This window comes from Candoia aspera, chromosome 4, assembly GCF_035149785.1.
Source record: "Candoia aspera isolate rCanAsp1 chromosome 4, rCanAsp1.hap2, whole genome shotgun sequence".
NCBI classification, from domain to species: Eukaryota; Metazoa; Chordata; class Lepidosauria; order Squamata; family Boidae; genus Candoia; species Candoia aspera.
This window is the reverse complement of record NC_086156.1, coordinates 2,661,821-2,676,577: the sequence shown is the minus strand read 5'-3', so window position 1 is coordinate 2,676,577 and position 14,757 is coordinate 2,661,821. Positions and strand designations below refer to the sequence as shown.

General features: G+C 45.9%; 1 protein-coding gene across 1 annotated transcript in view; it reads left to right on the top strand.

Moving 5' to 3' along the window:
• PTH1R (parathyroid hormone 1 receptor) overlaps positions 1 to 14,757 on the top strand; it is a 109,940-nt gene that overhangs the window by 1,414 nt on the left and 93,769 nt on the right. The window lies entirely within an intron of this gene.

Sequence of the window (14,757 nt, the reverse complement as noted above, 5' to 3'; positions counted from 1 at the left end):
TATCATATTTTTCCATCCTGGTGTATGAAGGGTTTGGGATAATTCAAAAAGTTGTATAATACTGTTTCAGCTGACTTTGTTCCACTGTAAGATTATTGCCATAAACCCATTATATGTGTGTGCATCTGTGTGTGTGTGCGCGCATGCACGCACGCACACACACAGTTTTACAACACTGCTTCCTTACCAAAGAAAAGTAAAAAACTTTTATTGAGTTTTCAAAGTCACAGTAGGTTCTGGACTTGTTCCCTCTCGGTTGGTACTGATTATCCTCTGGTAAGCTTATGACTGCTCTAAAATCAATGAAATATTGGGAATAATTTTGGAAGTGGACAAAAAGCATTGCCCGTCATAATTCATTTGGAAAGATGCACCCCATTTAAGATGCCATTAGCAAGCAAGCAGCAACTGAAATTCCCATTTAGGGATTTGGGTCTCCGGCAGAAAAGGACTGAATATTGAAAAGCCCCCAATGTCTTCATGTTTCCATCTGTGGCGTTACCCCAAACAGCCTGATGGTCTATCTTCACAACTGCGTTACAAAACTGAGCACTTGTATGTCCTACTCTGAAGTGAAAGGTGCAATCCTAAGCATGCCCATGGGGGAACACATTTACCAAGCACCATGAGAGCAAGCGTAAGATTAGCTACTGTCTTCCAGAAATAGCCCCCTTCTGCTGAGTGAAGGGACTTAGGATCTGGTGGTAAAGGAAGCCAGTTCTGAACATCTCGGAGAACCTGGTTTGTGGATGACTGAGATCACTGGATCATTTACTGGGATAGGCGGCTTGCCATCTTGGAGGAGAATGATCACTTAGATCAGACAATTCCGGGCTGGCTGCAATACAGTGATCTTTTCAAAGGATGAGATTTGGGACCTAAGATCCCAGAGAGTCAAGGGAACGCTGTGTGTGCGGGGATCCACATCCTCTTCAAGCTGGCCAAACCATAAAGTGTAGCCCAGGACCCTCGGAAGAGGCTCATCTTTAATTTGCCTTCTTCCCTCAACCCTATGGTTGGTTCAGCTTGCTCAGCCGTACCGTACATCGCATGTGCCCAAAGGCATGTGCCTGCAAAAATGCTCTCTGACCCTGCCTCTCCGTTGGCTTCCTTAAGTCTTTTCCGCACTAGTGGCTCTTCTGGAGTCACCCAACCATTCCTGGGCCAAAACAGTTGTGTTGGAGACTGGCTTTGCATCGCTTGAATGATAGCTGCCCGATGCTATGAGGATCCTCAGAGTTTCTAGTAGGGAAGTGGCCTAGAGTTGCATGGATGAGTCGTTGGAAAGACCTGGAGACCTTGGGCGCTCTTCCACCTGTTCTTGGGGACTTTGGAGGTATCTTCTCCTTGGTCTCTGGGATGGCCCTTTTTGTAGGGACAGGGACAGCAGGATTCTTCAGTGGCTGGGTCGAAATGTGTGTGTTTGACAGGCTTACAGCCTCTTGGCATTTTCAATCTGTTGGGATCAAGAGCAGAAAGGCAACGTCCAGGGAGCCATATGTGAAATCAACCAAAGAGTACCAGCTCTTTGGTGAGTTTACCTCTCCCTTTGGGACTTTCAGCCTAAGAAAGATAAGCTCATCTTGGTTACTTTACTGACCTCGGTGGAGATGTGAGCAAAACCTTTCTCTCTGGGTCTGGCTTTCAACTGACCACAGCAGGAAGGCACTCAGACAGCCTTGAAGGACACTTTAATTTGCATTTCAGTTTCTTTAAGGGGATGGCATTGATAGAGCTTTATTTTATGCCCTTCTCAATGTTTTATAAGATGCTTTGAGGACTTTGCTGAGGAATCTTGTGCCCAAGAAGAGAAAACACGGTAGCCTTCTGCTTTCTTAACATGACAGCCTTTTTCCCACCTGAAATTGCAGAGAGAAGAAGATTGATTCTCCAAAAGGGGACGCTTACGCCAATTTCTTTGTAGATATTGGCACTGTTTGTTTGTCAACCTTCACCAAATTCAGGCTGTGGATTGTAGCATATATATACTTTTCTCATATATTTATACAGCATGTTGATTCTTCCCTTTCCCCTTCAATTTCTAGCGTAGAACTATTTTAGGCTGCAAAATATCGCCCGCTCTACAGGCGCATCTGCCTCATTGAGCTGAACGGGACTTCTTAGCAGGCTCCTGAGCAGGAACTTAGAAACTGTTTCTTGGGGGTGTGCAAATGGTGTGCAAAGTGTGTGTGAACAAGGAAGAGATAGACCTACATCATTCCCACTTCCAACTTTGGAAGCCCAAGAGATAGGAAACCCCACATTTGTTTCCTTGACAACTGATGGAGGCATCTTATGGAAGGTCAGGAATCATTAATGGTAGGACACCAACCCATCTTTTTTTTTTCAACAGAAATCACTCTCCTTCAGCAAAACTCCCAGCCCAAGTGCTTTGCCCGAGTAGGTTCTTCAAAGCCCCAAAATGTGGCATGTCTACACCTGTTGTGAAAAAAATAGTGTCATGATTCTCTTAATGTCTCTTACAGCCCCTCAGATGTTGTTTCACCCAAACTCAGAGCAAGCCACAGGCATGCTTTTCAGCTCTCCACAAACACGTGCTGGGTTTTGCTCAGATGTTCATTTTTAGAGACATCTCTCCATGTATAATAACACCCCATGGCAAGATGGGGTGTGATTGACAAGCTGGGGAAGACGAGATCTAGAATGTCGGGATGGGGGCGTTAAGAGGAAAGAGCAAGGATCTTCCGGAAATAGAGATTAACGCGGTCTCCAAATCTGATCCCTCTCTCCAAGGTTGCTCAAGAACTGCTGTGTTGGAAGATTTTCAGTTAGGGAAAAGTGGCTCGGAGCAGTTGCAGAATCACGGCGATTCAAACGTTGGAAGGGCCAAAGGTCTGCGACTTTCCCCAGGGTACATTGCCAGAATAACAGGGCAAATCTTCGAAGGTTTATTCAGAATTAATGTGGAGTTCACGGCGGGGGGGCGGGGTGTTCCTGGGCAGTGGGCTTGGAATTGCAGCTATAATCTCATTTTGCACAAGATGAAGTTCTTGTAATCAAATCTTACACCCAACATTGATGTAGTTAGTCAGGAGAAAGTCAAAGAACGCAAACAGATACAGTCCAATAATCTTCAGGGACAGAAACCAGATTTCTACGGAGCGATGAATTGGTCAGTTTGTTTTCTTTATGTTCAGCTTTTACAAAGAAGATCTCCAGGGCTCTCTCGTTCTTGGGGAAGAGAAGAAGCCAACAAATTTCTTGTCCGCGTAAAACGGTAATCGATTTCCTTTAGTGCTCCAGATAGATCAATAAATGCAGATCGAAGTTTGAAAAGGTCAGCAATTCAACACGAAGAACAATTGGTTTTCCTTTTTCCCCCAATCAAAGGCTTTTAAAATATTTTCCCATCCCGTTAATAAAGACCTTTGCAAATGTCAATACACCCTGATATAAACAAACCAGCTGAACAAAATCTGGCCCACCCACTTTTTTTCTCTGCAAAGTGGTGTTGAGAGAGAGCGATTAAATCATTTCTGTTGCTTATCTGTCCTTTTTCTTCCCTTGATGTCCAGAAATGCACTTTCCCACCTTAGGGTTTCCAGCCAGGGCCTCCTGTTAGCACCCCTTCTTCACATTTTATTTTATTTTTCCTGTTGCGGTTGGCCAGCACCCTCTAATTGGCTTCTACTGTGGCCATGAATGGCTTTGCTGACCCTTTATATTTTTGCAAGAAAAAAACATGGAGGAGGAGTGGAATTTTGCTTTGGAATCTTGACTGGTTCTGGAATAAGTTGACTGAGCGGATTAGCTGACTTGTATTTCTCTCCTTCAGGCTTCACAGAAGGGGAATGTACCTATAAATTAGTCAGTGGGAAGTGGAGGTGTTCATTTAACAACGGAAGGGAAATGAGGCGCCTGAAGTCAGGACAATGCTTATTTCATTATTCTGGCTGTATTTGTCAGGGCTGAAAAGGGGCAGATGATGCCTCCTGCTCATTCTGTGTGGGTTTTCAGATCCTCCCTGTTCTCAATCTGCCAACACCTGGGGATCTGTGCAGAACCCAAAGGTAATCAGCAAGATCTCTCTTCAGCCGTTTCACAGGCACACTCAGTTGGGATGGGCTTGGGGCGATGATCCTGAAGGAGGCAGCCCTACAGCCCAGGAGTTAATGCTTATTTGAAACCGGAGCAAATTCTTGGAAGTTGGTTGAGGACTCTTGAGTGTTGAAGACTCCGTGTGACCTCTGGGTTGGGGGCAGCTTAGCTCCAAATCCCAGTTTCAGGGGAACCATGGCAGGAGAGAGGTAGATGTCCAGCTGCTGATAGGGGGAAGCCCAAAGGTATCCAACTAGCCCTTCGGAGAAACAAAATAGAGGTAGTCCTCGCTTAACAACCACAAGTGATACCAGAATTTAGGTTGCTAAGCAAAGTGGTCATTAAGCGAATCTGACCGATTTTATGACCTTTTGCAGCGGTCGTTAAGCGAGTCACCATGGGTGTTAAGCGAACCACATGGTTGTTAAGAGAATCACATGGTTCTTCATTGATTTTGCTTGCCAGAAGCCAGCCAGGAAGGTCAAAAATGGCGATCACATGACCATGGGATGCTGTGATGGTCATAAATGCGAACCTGTTACCAAGCGCCTAAATTGTGGTCACGTGATGGTGGGGATGCTGCAATGGTCATAGGTGTGAGAACCAGTCTAAAGTTATTTTTTTCAACACTGTTAAGTCCAAATCATCACTAAACAAATGGTTGTTAAGTGAGGATTACCTGTACTGGCCTAAGATGGCCATTGGTCTGGCCCAGCAGAGGTTTACTTCTGTTCTCCTTGGAAGGAGATTTATTTATTTTTATTTTTATTTATCATATGGCAACTAAAATTATTATTTTATTTTTTATTTATAAGCATCTCTTCACCCAGAGCATAATTAACTCGGAGAATTCATTGCCACAAGTCAAGGTGATCGCTTCCACCTTGAATGGCTTTAGAAGCAGGTGAATAAATTTGTGGAGACAGGTCTGTTGAGGGCTATGAATCTTGAAGGCTCCAAGTGACCTCTAAGTTGGGGACAGGGGGCTTCCCGGTACCCCGTGTAGAGGAATATCGGTGGGAGAGGAGATGTCTCCACTTCCTTCTTCCCAGCATCTCAGAGGCCTCCAGCTGAACACAGGGAGAAACAGAAGAGTGCCTAGGAGGGTCCTCGGCCTGATCCAGCAGGGACATTCTCATGTTCTTCTGTACCCCCATTTCTCTTACATTTTTGGAAGCCATGGAGGGAAGGGCTGGTTTTAACTCTGGATGGAAGGCAGGCATCTACACTTTTTGTCCAATGGATCTCCAGGACACACAAGCGCTGTTGCTTCCTTCTTATTAATTTTGATTAGTTAACTGAGTTACATCCCACCTTGCATTGAAGAGCTCAAGCTGGCATGCAGAGGGCTCCCATTTTCCCCTACAACAACAACCTTGTAAGGTAGGATGGACTGAAGAAGAGGAACCGGCCCAAAGTCCCCCAAGTCAGGGCTGAGTCTGGATTTGAACTCAGGTCTCCCTGCTCCTAGCCCAACACCATTATCATTACACCATCCTTCCTCTCTCTTAGGAACAACTAGGAATCCTCCCTTCTTGCCCTATGGCTCTACTTAACCTGGGTTAAGGGTGTTGTGTGAAGGGAGCCTCCAAGCATTAAAAAAAAAGGGTGATACAGATGTTACATAAACAAGTACAGGAAAGCATTAGCAGTCATTGCAGATGAAATAGGTAACTAGATAAGTTTTCTGTTGACAGGTCAAGAAAATCTGTGTGCCACAGAGTTGTAGATGAGACTTTGCTGTCTTTTATCCTGGCTAGAAGTCAGTTTTAGCAGCTGCGTTTATTAATACTGTCTCTGGAAAGCCTCCACCTGTTTTCCTCGATGTCAGCGAAGGAAAAATGCAATAACTGAGCAGGAGATAAGTGCTAACTCGGTATCTGTGCGTAAGGCTTTGTAGCATGCTCCAAACACACCAAGCAGGGATCTTCTGGCATTTCCCCACTTTTGAACCTCTCCAGAGATTTCAGCATCATCCTTGACCAAAAGGGTGGGACCGCTGCCACGCTGAGAAATGCAGATGGTCAGAGAAAAGACGTTCCCCAACGTGTCGGGGGCATTTATTAAAATAAAAAAAATGGGCTGAGGAATGGAGGTGGGTGTCCCTGAGCGGACCCCAAATAGAAAAATATCGAGCCCCTGGATTTTTAATCTGCAAAATGCTGGCCGCCGGTCTTTGTCACAAACAAGGATTGGTGGTGAAGAAGCGGGAAACACACACACACACAACCAGGGAGGAATGGGAATAACATAGGAGGGGGAACAGTTATACCTGGGGATGGCTAGCACCCTAAGTGATTTTGAGGGGCCTGTTACACTCACAGACTGATTAAAATCTCTTGCCACTTAGATTTTATTATATCTTTATTTTATTGTATTGTTGTATTGAAGTGGTTTTAAATCTTAACTTCATTTTATTGTAAACCGCCCAGAGTCCCCCATGAGGCGGAGATGGGCGGTGAATAAATTTATAAATAAATAAATATATTCTGTACGGGCAAGGAGCTATACGTTTTCTGGTGGAAAGTGCTGTGAGGAGCACATTAATGGTGGACCACTCCATCAAACCGTCGTCTGTGCTCAGATGGACCGCCAAGCCAGTTGGTTTGTGGCAGAAGCCATCGTACTCTAGTTTGCAAACGGTGGACCTGCACATCTTGCTAAGCCACAATCAAGCCAAACACATTAGGGTTAATGGTTACACGCGTGTACCTCAGAACAAAACCAGAACCACAGTGCTGTTGCCATGTGAGTTTTGAGCCTGTGATTTTGATAAGGAAGGTTTGAGTTGTGTGTGGGCAAAGCAGACTTCTGAGTATCTGAGCAAAGTCAGAAGAAATTATATTTATATTATTTTTATTTAAGAGATACTGTTTTGTTGCATTTTAACCTCTATTTATTTTGAGTTTGATTGCAAACTGCCCAGAGTCACTCTTTTAGTGAGATGGGCGGTGATGAAATTTGAAAAATAAATAAATAATTTTTTAAAAAAAATTGGAGATGGGCAACACTGGGTTGCATGCATCAATGGGTGCAACTATGCTTTGGGGCATGTTTTACAGTCTACAAACTGTGGTGAAAGGCCCTAGCTCGAATTGCTTTGGAAGGCTTAAACATATTCAGAGCAACTATTAGCTATGATCGTTAAACAGAGCCTCATGTTCAGGGGCAGTGTATCTTCATGTGGTCTGAAATGCTGAAGAGAAAGAATCCAATTTTTTGCATCTCCAGACGCATCTGGTTGGCTACTCACAAATCCATAGCCTGGATTTTATGCTGGTTTAGGGAAGGATTAACACATACCGTTTTACGATAGACATGCGTACTAGAGAGATGAATGGCCAAGGTGGGCTCTGCCTGAGATGCACAAACCTTTCCTTCCGCCTGGGAAGTGTCCTGCTTTTGCAAAAAGCGACGTAAGCAACTTTCACGCTGGTGCAGTTCTTTCGGGATAGTTAGTTCTCCACTGCACGCATCTTCACGTAGGAGGCCTCTCCAACTTGAAGGCCACCAGATAGGGAACCATAGAAAGATGGGCAGGTCAGGGACCTGGACATCATCTAGTCCAGTGTTTTTCAACCTTGGCAGCTTTAAGATGAGTGGACTTCAACTCCCAGAATTCCCAGCCAGCTGTTCGGGTTAGAGTTAGGGTTAGGGTTAGTGTATGGGAAATACATTAAAACGTCTTAAACATAATAATACACAAAGCAGTACTGTGTATTTAACCTGAAACATTGCACTTAACTCTGATTTTTAATATAATAGCCTTTATGGCAGTCCATTCTTAACTAGGAGTCGTCCGTAAACCGGGATGTTCTTAAACTGGGGGCCTCCTGTATTATGTGAGTTGCACAAAATAAAGGCAGGTTAGAAATCGAGTCAAGAAATAAATAATGGCATGTTCACACAATATGCCCGGACGAGGGTCTCCACAATTCCCCATCCTATTTTAGTCTAGCTTAGTCTGTTCTGCAAAACAACCGGTGAAAGGCGACTCCTGGTTGCTGATTTTTTTCATCATGTCACCATCCATTTCTGAATACAGAGAGACGCTTCGCAAATGTCTGACCTTGTCAAAGCAAATCAATTTAAAAAAAAAATGAGAGTCAGTGACGAGGACATTTTTTTTAAAAACCCTCAGAAAAAATGGCCATACACAATGAAAACAATCTCACCATCAGATAAAAGCTAAACTTAAAAACTGAGAAAGGGGAGAGTTGAATAAAATACAGTAAAACAGTATAAAACGTATGATAAAGTAGGAACTGAATAAAATAGGAATACGGTAGAATGAAAAAGAGAGGGAGGAAAAAAAATCGTAATGTCACCTATCCAGGATTAGGACACCTTACACTTGCTTACAGAAATCACTGCAGAAAGAAACTTTAAAGGTAGGGGTTGGGTCCAATCTGCAAGTAGGACACTTGTAGAATAAATGTCCGTCCTTATCCCAGAGCCAAGAACTGACTGGGGGTGCCCAGGAGGCAGGGCATGGTCATAAAAGTCAAGATGGCAGCTGCAAAGCTTCAATGGCACTGTTGCAGCCGCCATCTTGACTTTTATGACGCCACAATCCTGCTGGGCAGGAGGCATCAAGATCTTGGGACCAGGGACCATGCATCTCCCCTGTAGGACGGATTCCCTTTTCTTCCTGCACTTCCCATTTTTTTCCTCTTCCAAAGTGTAGTTTGATCCCAGTTGAGGTCAGCCTTGCATCTCCAGAATAGGCACTGGGTGCAAGGGAGGACTTGCAAATCTCAGCTGACTGCTCAGATCTGTGAAATTGGTCACCCCCCCCCCCCGATGTCCAAGAGAGGCGGGGCCTCAGCCGCTTTGCACAGCGCCTAATATTTACAGAACACAAGGCATTTTTTCTCCTCCTGTTTGGGGATTAACAAAGATTTCTGAACTGTAAATATCACCCCGGCTAACAAGCGGGGCTGCTGAAAGGCTCCGCTGTGTTGGTGCACTGGGGCGTGTGGTTCTCTTTTCCCTTTTCCAGTCTGTATCTTGCCCCCAAGAAACGTCACCCGGGCTTCCACAGCTGCTCTTTGGGGGGATAAAAAGCCCTCCCACCTGGCAGGGGTGTCTGCAGGGAGGGGGTTGAAAAGTCAAGGGGGCGGCCACAGCCATGCGCCCCTTTTTCATGGGCATTGCGCAAGATGAATCTCTCCAGGTGTGAAGCATGGAGGAGATGTTGCCTCAAGACCCGGATGATGTGCTATAATTAAAAGAAGGATGGATTCTGCTTTAGATCAGAAAAAAAATTCAGGCTGTCCATCATGGACTTATAGACATGTAGAGCTGGAAAGCACCTCAAGGATCATCTAGTCCAGGGTTCCTCAACCTTGGCAACTCTAAGCTGTGCGGACTTCAACTCCCAGAATTCCCCAGCCAGCTGGCTGGGGAATTCTGGGAGTTGAAGCCTGCACAGCTTAGAGTTGCCAACGTTGAGGAACCCTGATCTAGTCCAACCCCCAGGAAAACCAACTGAACCATGTTTGAGAGGTGGCTGTCTAGCTTCTTCTGAAGAACCTCCAGAGATGAACCCACAACCTCCATAGGTAGACAGGGGTTTTTTCCTTATATTTAAAAGAAATCTAGGTGGCTGGAACTTCTACCCATTCTTTCTGGTCCTACTTTCTGGGTCCATGGAAGAGAGTTCTTGACCATCTTCCCTGCAGTTTCCCTGTACGTACTTGAATACTGCTATCATATCTCCCGAAAGTTTTTTCTCCAGACGGATATCCCTAGTTCTTTCAGCCTCTCTTCACGGGGCAGGTCCTCAAGTCCCTGGACCATCTTCATTGCTTTCTTCTGAACTTCTTCTCACCTGTCCAGATCCTTCTGGAAATGGGGCCCTCCAGGTGTGGCCTCCCCAGAACAGTAGGAGAGAATAAAATCTTCACGTCCCTTCCATACCGTGCTTCTTCTCATGCAGCCGAGAAGTGTGTTACCTCTTCTAACCATTTCACACTGCTGACTCATGTTCAGCTCGTTGTCAACGAGCAGGTAGGACATGCAGCATTGACCTCTACAAGCAAGTTTGCCAGAACATGGATGGTGAAGAAGAGCACCGTCAGTGTTTGGGAATGGCCAAATCAAAGACCGGGTCTAAATCCCATGGAAAGGTTGTGGCAGGGCTTATTACTATGTCCAAGCAGGCCCCGTGGAGGAATGGGCCCCAAATTCCCACGTAGTGGTGTGAGAAATTGATCACCATTGACAAGAAGCACCGGGATGCTGTGATTTCAGCTCAGCCCGATACCGCATTACTTTTTCCACCCTGGCGCATCACACGCTGGATGACTTTGTTTATAAAACAGATGAACCAGCACCAAAATCCGGCGTCGTTTGTTCACTCAGACATCTCTGCAAGGCCCACATGATATGCCAGGATCTGCAAAAATTCAGAATCTCTGCAAAGGGGGAAATCCTGTTTCACAGCCTGGATTCATAGTGGCAGGCTTCTGACAGCCCAGAGCAGGAAGGGAGAAAGGGAGAAAATTGCAGTAAATCGGTCAGCAATGCCTTTGGTTGGTTCAAAATAACGAATTAGGACATGGGCATTGCTGACCGATTTACTGCAAATCTTCTGGCTTTGCCCGTAGAGCCACCCTCAATTTTTCCCATCCCCACCTAAGATTTGAAGAAGCCTCTCAGCCTGTTGTTTATCTCCCTATCGGTTTCCGATGCTTTTGATCACATGGTGTGGTGCATGAATAAGCATAATTATGCCCATCATGGGACTCTCTTGGTATGCTCTCTGCCTCATTTCCAGTCATTATTTGGACTCTTTTCCCCCGGTCTTTCCTCCCTCACCACAATTAAATCTGTTTGTGTCTGTTTCTCCTGAGCCTTCCCCCTTCCTGTCCTTCCCTGTTCATCTTGTGCTCCAAAGTTGGAGCATTCGTCTTGTGGCAGAAACCACAGATCAACCAAAGGTTCCTGTCTCCCGGCTGCTGATGGAGTGCTCCATCGATTCCTCCCAGTTTGCATCCCGGTGGTGGTGTCCCAACACCAGTGGGGTCCAGGGGTGGAGCAGGCTGGAAACAGGATTCAGAAGAAGCTCTTCAGATTTCAGGAGGCACAGCACCTCTTGCCTTTTCATCAAAGCGGCCCTGCTTCTTGGAAGAACTTGGGAGTTCTCCAAAATCTCCACTTCTGGGAGTCGAAGTCCACACATCTTAAATTTGCCAGGGTTGAGAAACCCTGTTCTAATGCGGCTCAACTGAGCAGGGAGCTGGTCTAGATGCCCTCTATAGTCCTTCCCAACCCCCTGGGGTTCTGCCTCCTTTTCCTTTGGGGCCCCGAGCCCAGCCTTATACAGATGGAGTCTTCAGGGTATAAATGGTGCCTTTTCTGGCAAGGTCCCAGAACGGGGAGGGTTGAATTTCTCCTATCGATTGAAAAATGAGTGACTCAGCCCAAGACTGCTGGTCTGGCAGGCTCGTAACACGCCCACCTCCGTCTCTGTGCCCAGTCTCAAGGTCCAGGTGGCACCAGGTGTGGGGGGACAGGCAGATAGCAGAGGGTTCGAGATGCCAAGGGTGATATTTTTTTGCCCTGAAGCTGAATCAGCACTTTCCAGAGGGAGAAGTAATAAAAAGACATCAAGAATCAGCAAGTAAACAAAACTGGGGCCAAAAAAGTGTAGCAGCACAACTCTGGCTTCCTAAGAACCTTGGATTTTATTTTATTTTATTTATTAGATCTGTTAAGACCACCTGCCTCCACAAAGACTCATTGGGGAAGTGGGGGGGAGACACAAGGCCATTTTTGGGGTTCTGCTGTGCTATAATTCCCAGGACAGGAAGTTGACCAGCTTTGTTTTGTCCATCTAGGGCAGTGTTTTTCATCCTTGGCCACTTTTAGATGGGTGGACTTCCACTCCCAGAATTCCCCAGCCAGCATGCTTTAAGATGGTTGTGGCTGCCATCTTGACTTTTTTGACCCTCTCCCTGTCTACTTCCCTGAATGATCTGATACCCCCTCCTCCGTTTTTGCTTTTTCGGTACAGTGAGGTTGCCTATTTACAACAGGAGAGGAACATGTTGTCCTTCAGATGCTGCTTTACTACAATGCCCAGCAGCCCCTGCCAGCACAGTTGTTGTAAGGAACGCTGGAAATCGTAGTCACTGACCCCTGTCCGGCCAGATAGAAATATCCTCACATTAATGAGCTGCAAGGGAATAGCTTCCGGACGTTGCCTAACATCAAACATTAAGGCTAATTTGGAGCCCGGGAGAAAGGATCGTAGATAGAAGGGAATGTTGAGACAAGAAAGAGCATTTTTGCTGCGTTTGAATTTAAAATGAACCCATTTACGGCCTCTCCAATTGTCTCCCGTGTTGCTAAGGACGACAGGAAGACAATTATCCTTCAATCAGCTCCTCAAACGTTTGAAACTGCAGGCAAGGGAGTCTACTTTGCAACAGAATATGTTAGACCAGCGTTTTTTAACCTTGGCAGCTTGAAGATGGGTGGACTTCAACTCCCAGAATTCCCCAGCCAGGGAATTCTGGGAGTTGAAGTCCACCCTTCTTCAAGCTGCCAAGGTTGAGAAACCCTGCGTTAGACATTTGTTGAGGACCCCCTTTGGAAATCTGTGTTCCAGTGCATATTTTTGTGAGGAGTTTTTACAAAAAGAGCATCAGCACACTCTTTTATACCGTAAAACCACATACAGGTAGTCCTCGCTTAATGACCACAATTGGAACCAGAATTTTGGTTGCTAAGTGAAGTGGTTATTAATCAAATCCGACCCAACTTTACGACCTCTTTGGCGGTGGTCTTTAAGCGAATCACTGCACTTGTTAACAGAACCACGTGGTCGTTAAGCAAATCATGCAGTTCCCCATTGATTTTGCTTGCCAGAAGCTGGCCAGGAAGGTCGAAAATGGTGATCACCTGACCACGGGATGCAGCAAAGGTCATAAATGTGAACCGGTTGCCAAGCACCCAAATCATGATCACGGCACCACGGGGATGCTGTGACAGGTTAAGTGCGAGAACCAGTCATAAGTCGGTTTTTTCAGCACCGTTTAGTCCAACCGTCACTAAACAAATGGTTGTTAAGCGAGGACTACCTGTATACATGTCATAATATCCTGATTTTGCACACTTGTTCCTGAGTTATTGAAGACATGCCCAGCTTAGGCTAATATCCCATAATAAGCATGGGGGTGCACTTAATTTTCTAAGCTCCACGGCTTTGGGTGTGTATTTTAACATCCTACTGATAAACCTTGTTCTCACCTCCAGGCCTTTGCCGGGGTGTTCTTGACTGCAGCTAAGCTAAAAGCCGCGCCGCCTTCCTCAATTCCAGTAAAATGTTCTTTCAAGGTGTCAAAGCCACATCCCGCCGACTAGGGTGACCCTTCTTGCATAGGAGGCATTTATGGTCAACCTCTTCAGCTCCTGCTAGCAGGGGTTAAAGCAGATAGTAGCTAACCGCTGATTCTGACAAGCAAAAGCAAAGGCAGTGTGTTTAAAATGGGACAGCTCTGGCTGAATAAATTTAAATTTAATTTTTATAGCTGCCCATCCCAACAAGGGACTCTGGGCGGCTTACAATCATAAAAACCATTAAAAAGTTAAAATAATTAAAAACAATTAACAGTACAAAATAAATATATATTTATCGGTTTGCTAATGGTTTGTTAATACAGGTAGTCCTCACTTAGCGACCACAATTGGGACCAGAATTCTGGTTGCTAAGCAAAGCAGTCATTAAGCGAATCCGACCCAATTTTATGACCTTTTTTGCAGCAGTAGTTAAGCGAATCACCACAGGCATTAAGTGAACTACATGGTTGTTAAGTGAATTGTGCGGTTCCCCATTGAATTTGCTTGCCAGAAGCCGGCCAGGAAGGATGAAAATGGCGATCGTGTGACCACGGGACACTGCGACGGTCATAAATGAGAACCAGATGCCAGGTGCCCAAATTGTGATCACATGACCACGGGGATGCAGCAATGGTCATAAGTGCGAGGGCTGGCCATAAGTCAGTTTTTTCAGCACTGTTGTAAGTCCAAACCGTCACTAAACGAATGGTTGTTAAGCGAGGACTACCTGTAGACCAATAGGCCAGGCCCTCGTTTGAATCAGCAACATCAGAGAGGGAAGATCAGGTCTTCTCTGATGTGGCTTTTGATTTCTCGGTCCCCACCCCATGAAACACCCTCTCCTGATACTCGCCCAAACATCTGGAAAAGTTCCAGTTCCAAGGGACTTTTGGGCATAATGACGCACTTTTTCACCCATGCCGATCGCGGAAGCTGGCATCAAACAGCCCAGCATGTTGACTTGAATTGCATCAGGCTGATCCAGCGGTTTGCAGGCTCACACAGTCAAGGTGGGCACAACCGAGGATTGGAACAGTTCCCACACCCAGCCTTCACTGAGAAGTCTGCCCCCTAGTGGCTGTGGAGGCGATAGCCACTCCAAGGGCCGGAATGGTGGAGCCCCATGGCATCTATTCCTTTACGTGGTGAAATAGGACGAGTGTGCCGCCTGGTCTTGTTTGCTAGCGCCCCTGCCCTCTATTTATCACCCACTCTGCCCAGGCAGGGCCGTGAGAACAATGATATTCCAAGCATTCCTCCCCAGCAGAGACTATGAGGTAGCAGGCGTAAATCTTTCAGTTGGTCTGACAGCACTAAAGTGGCGCTGATCCAAGAATTAGAGTGTTTTGT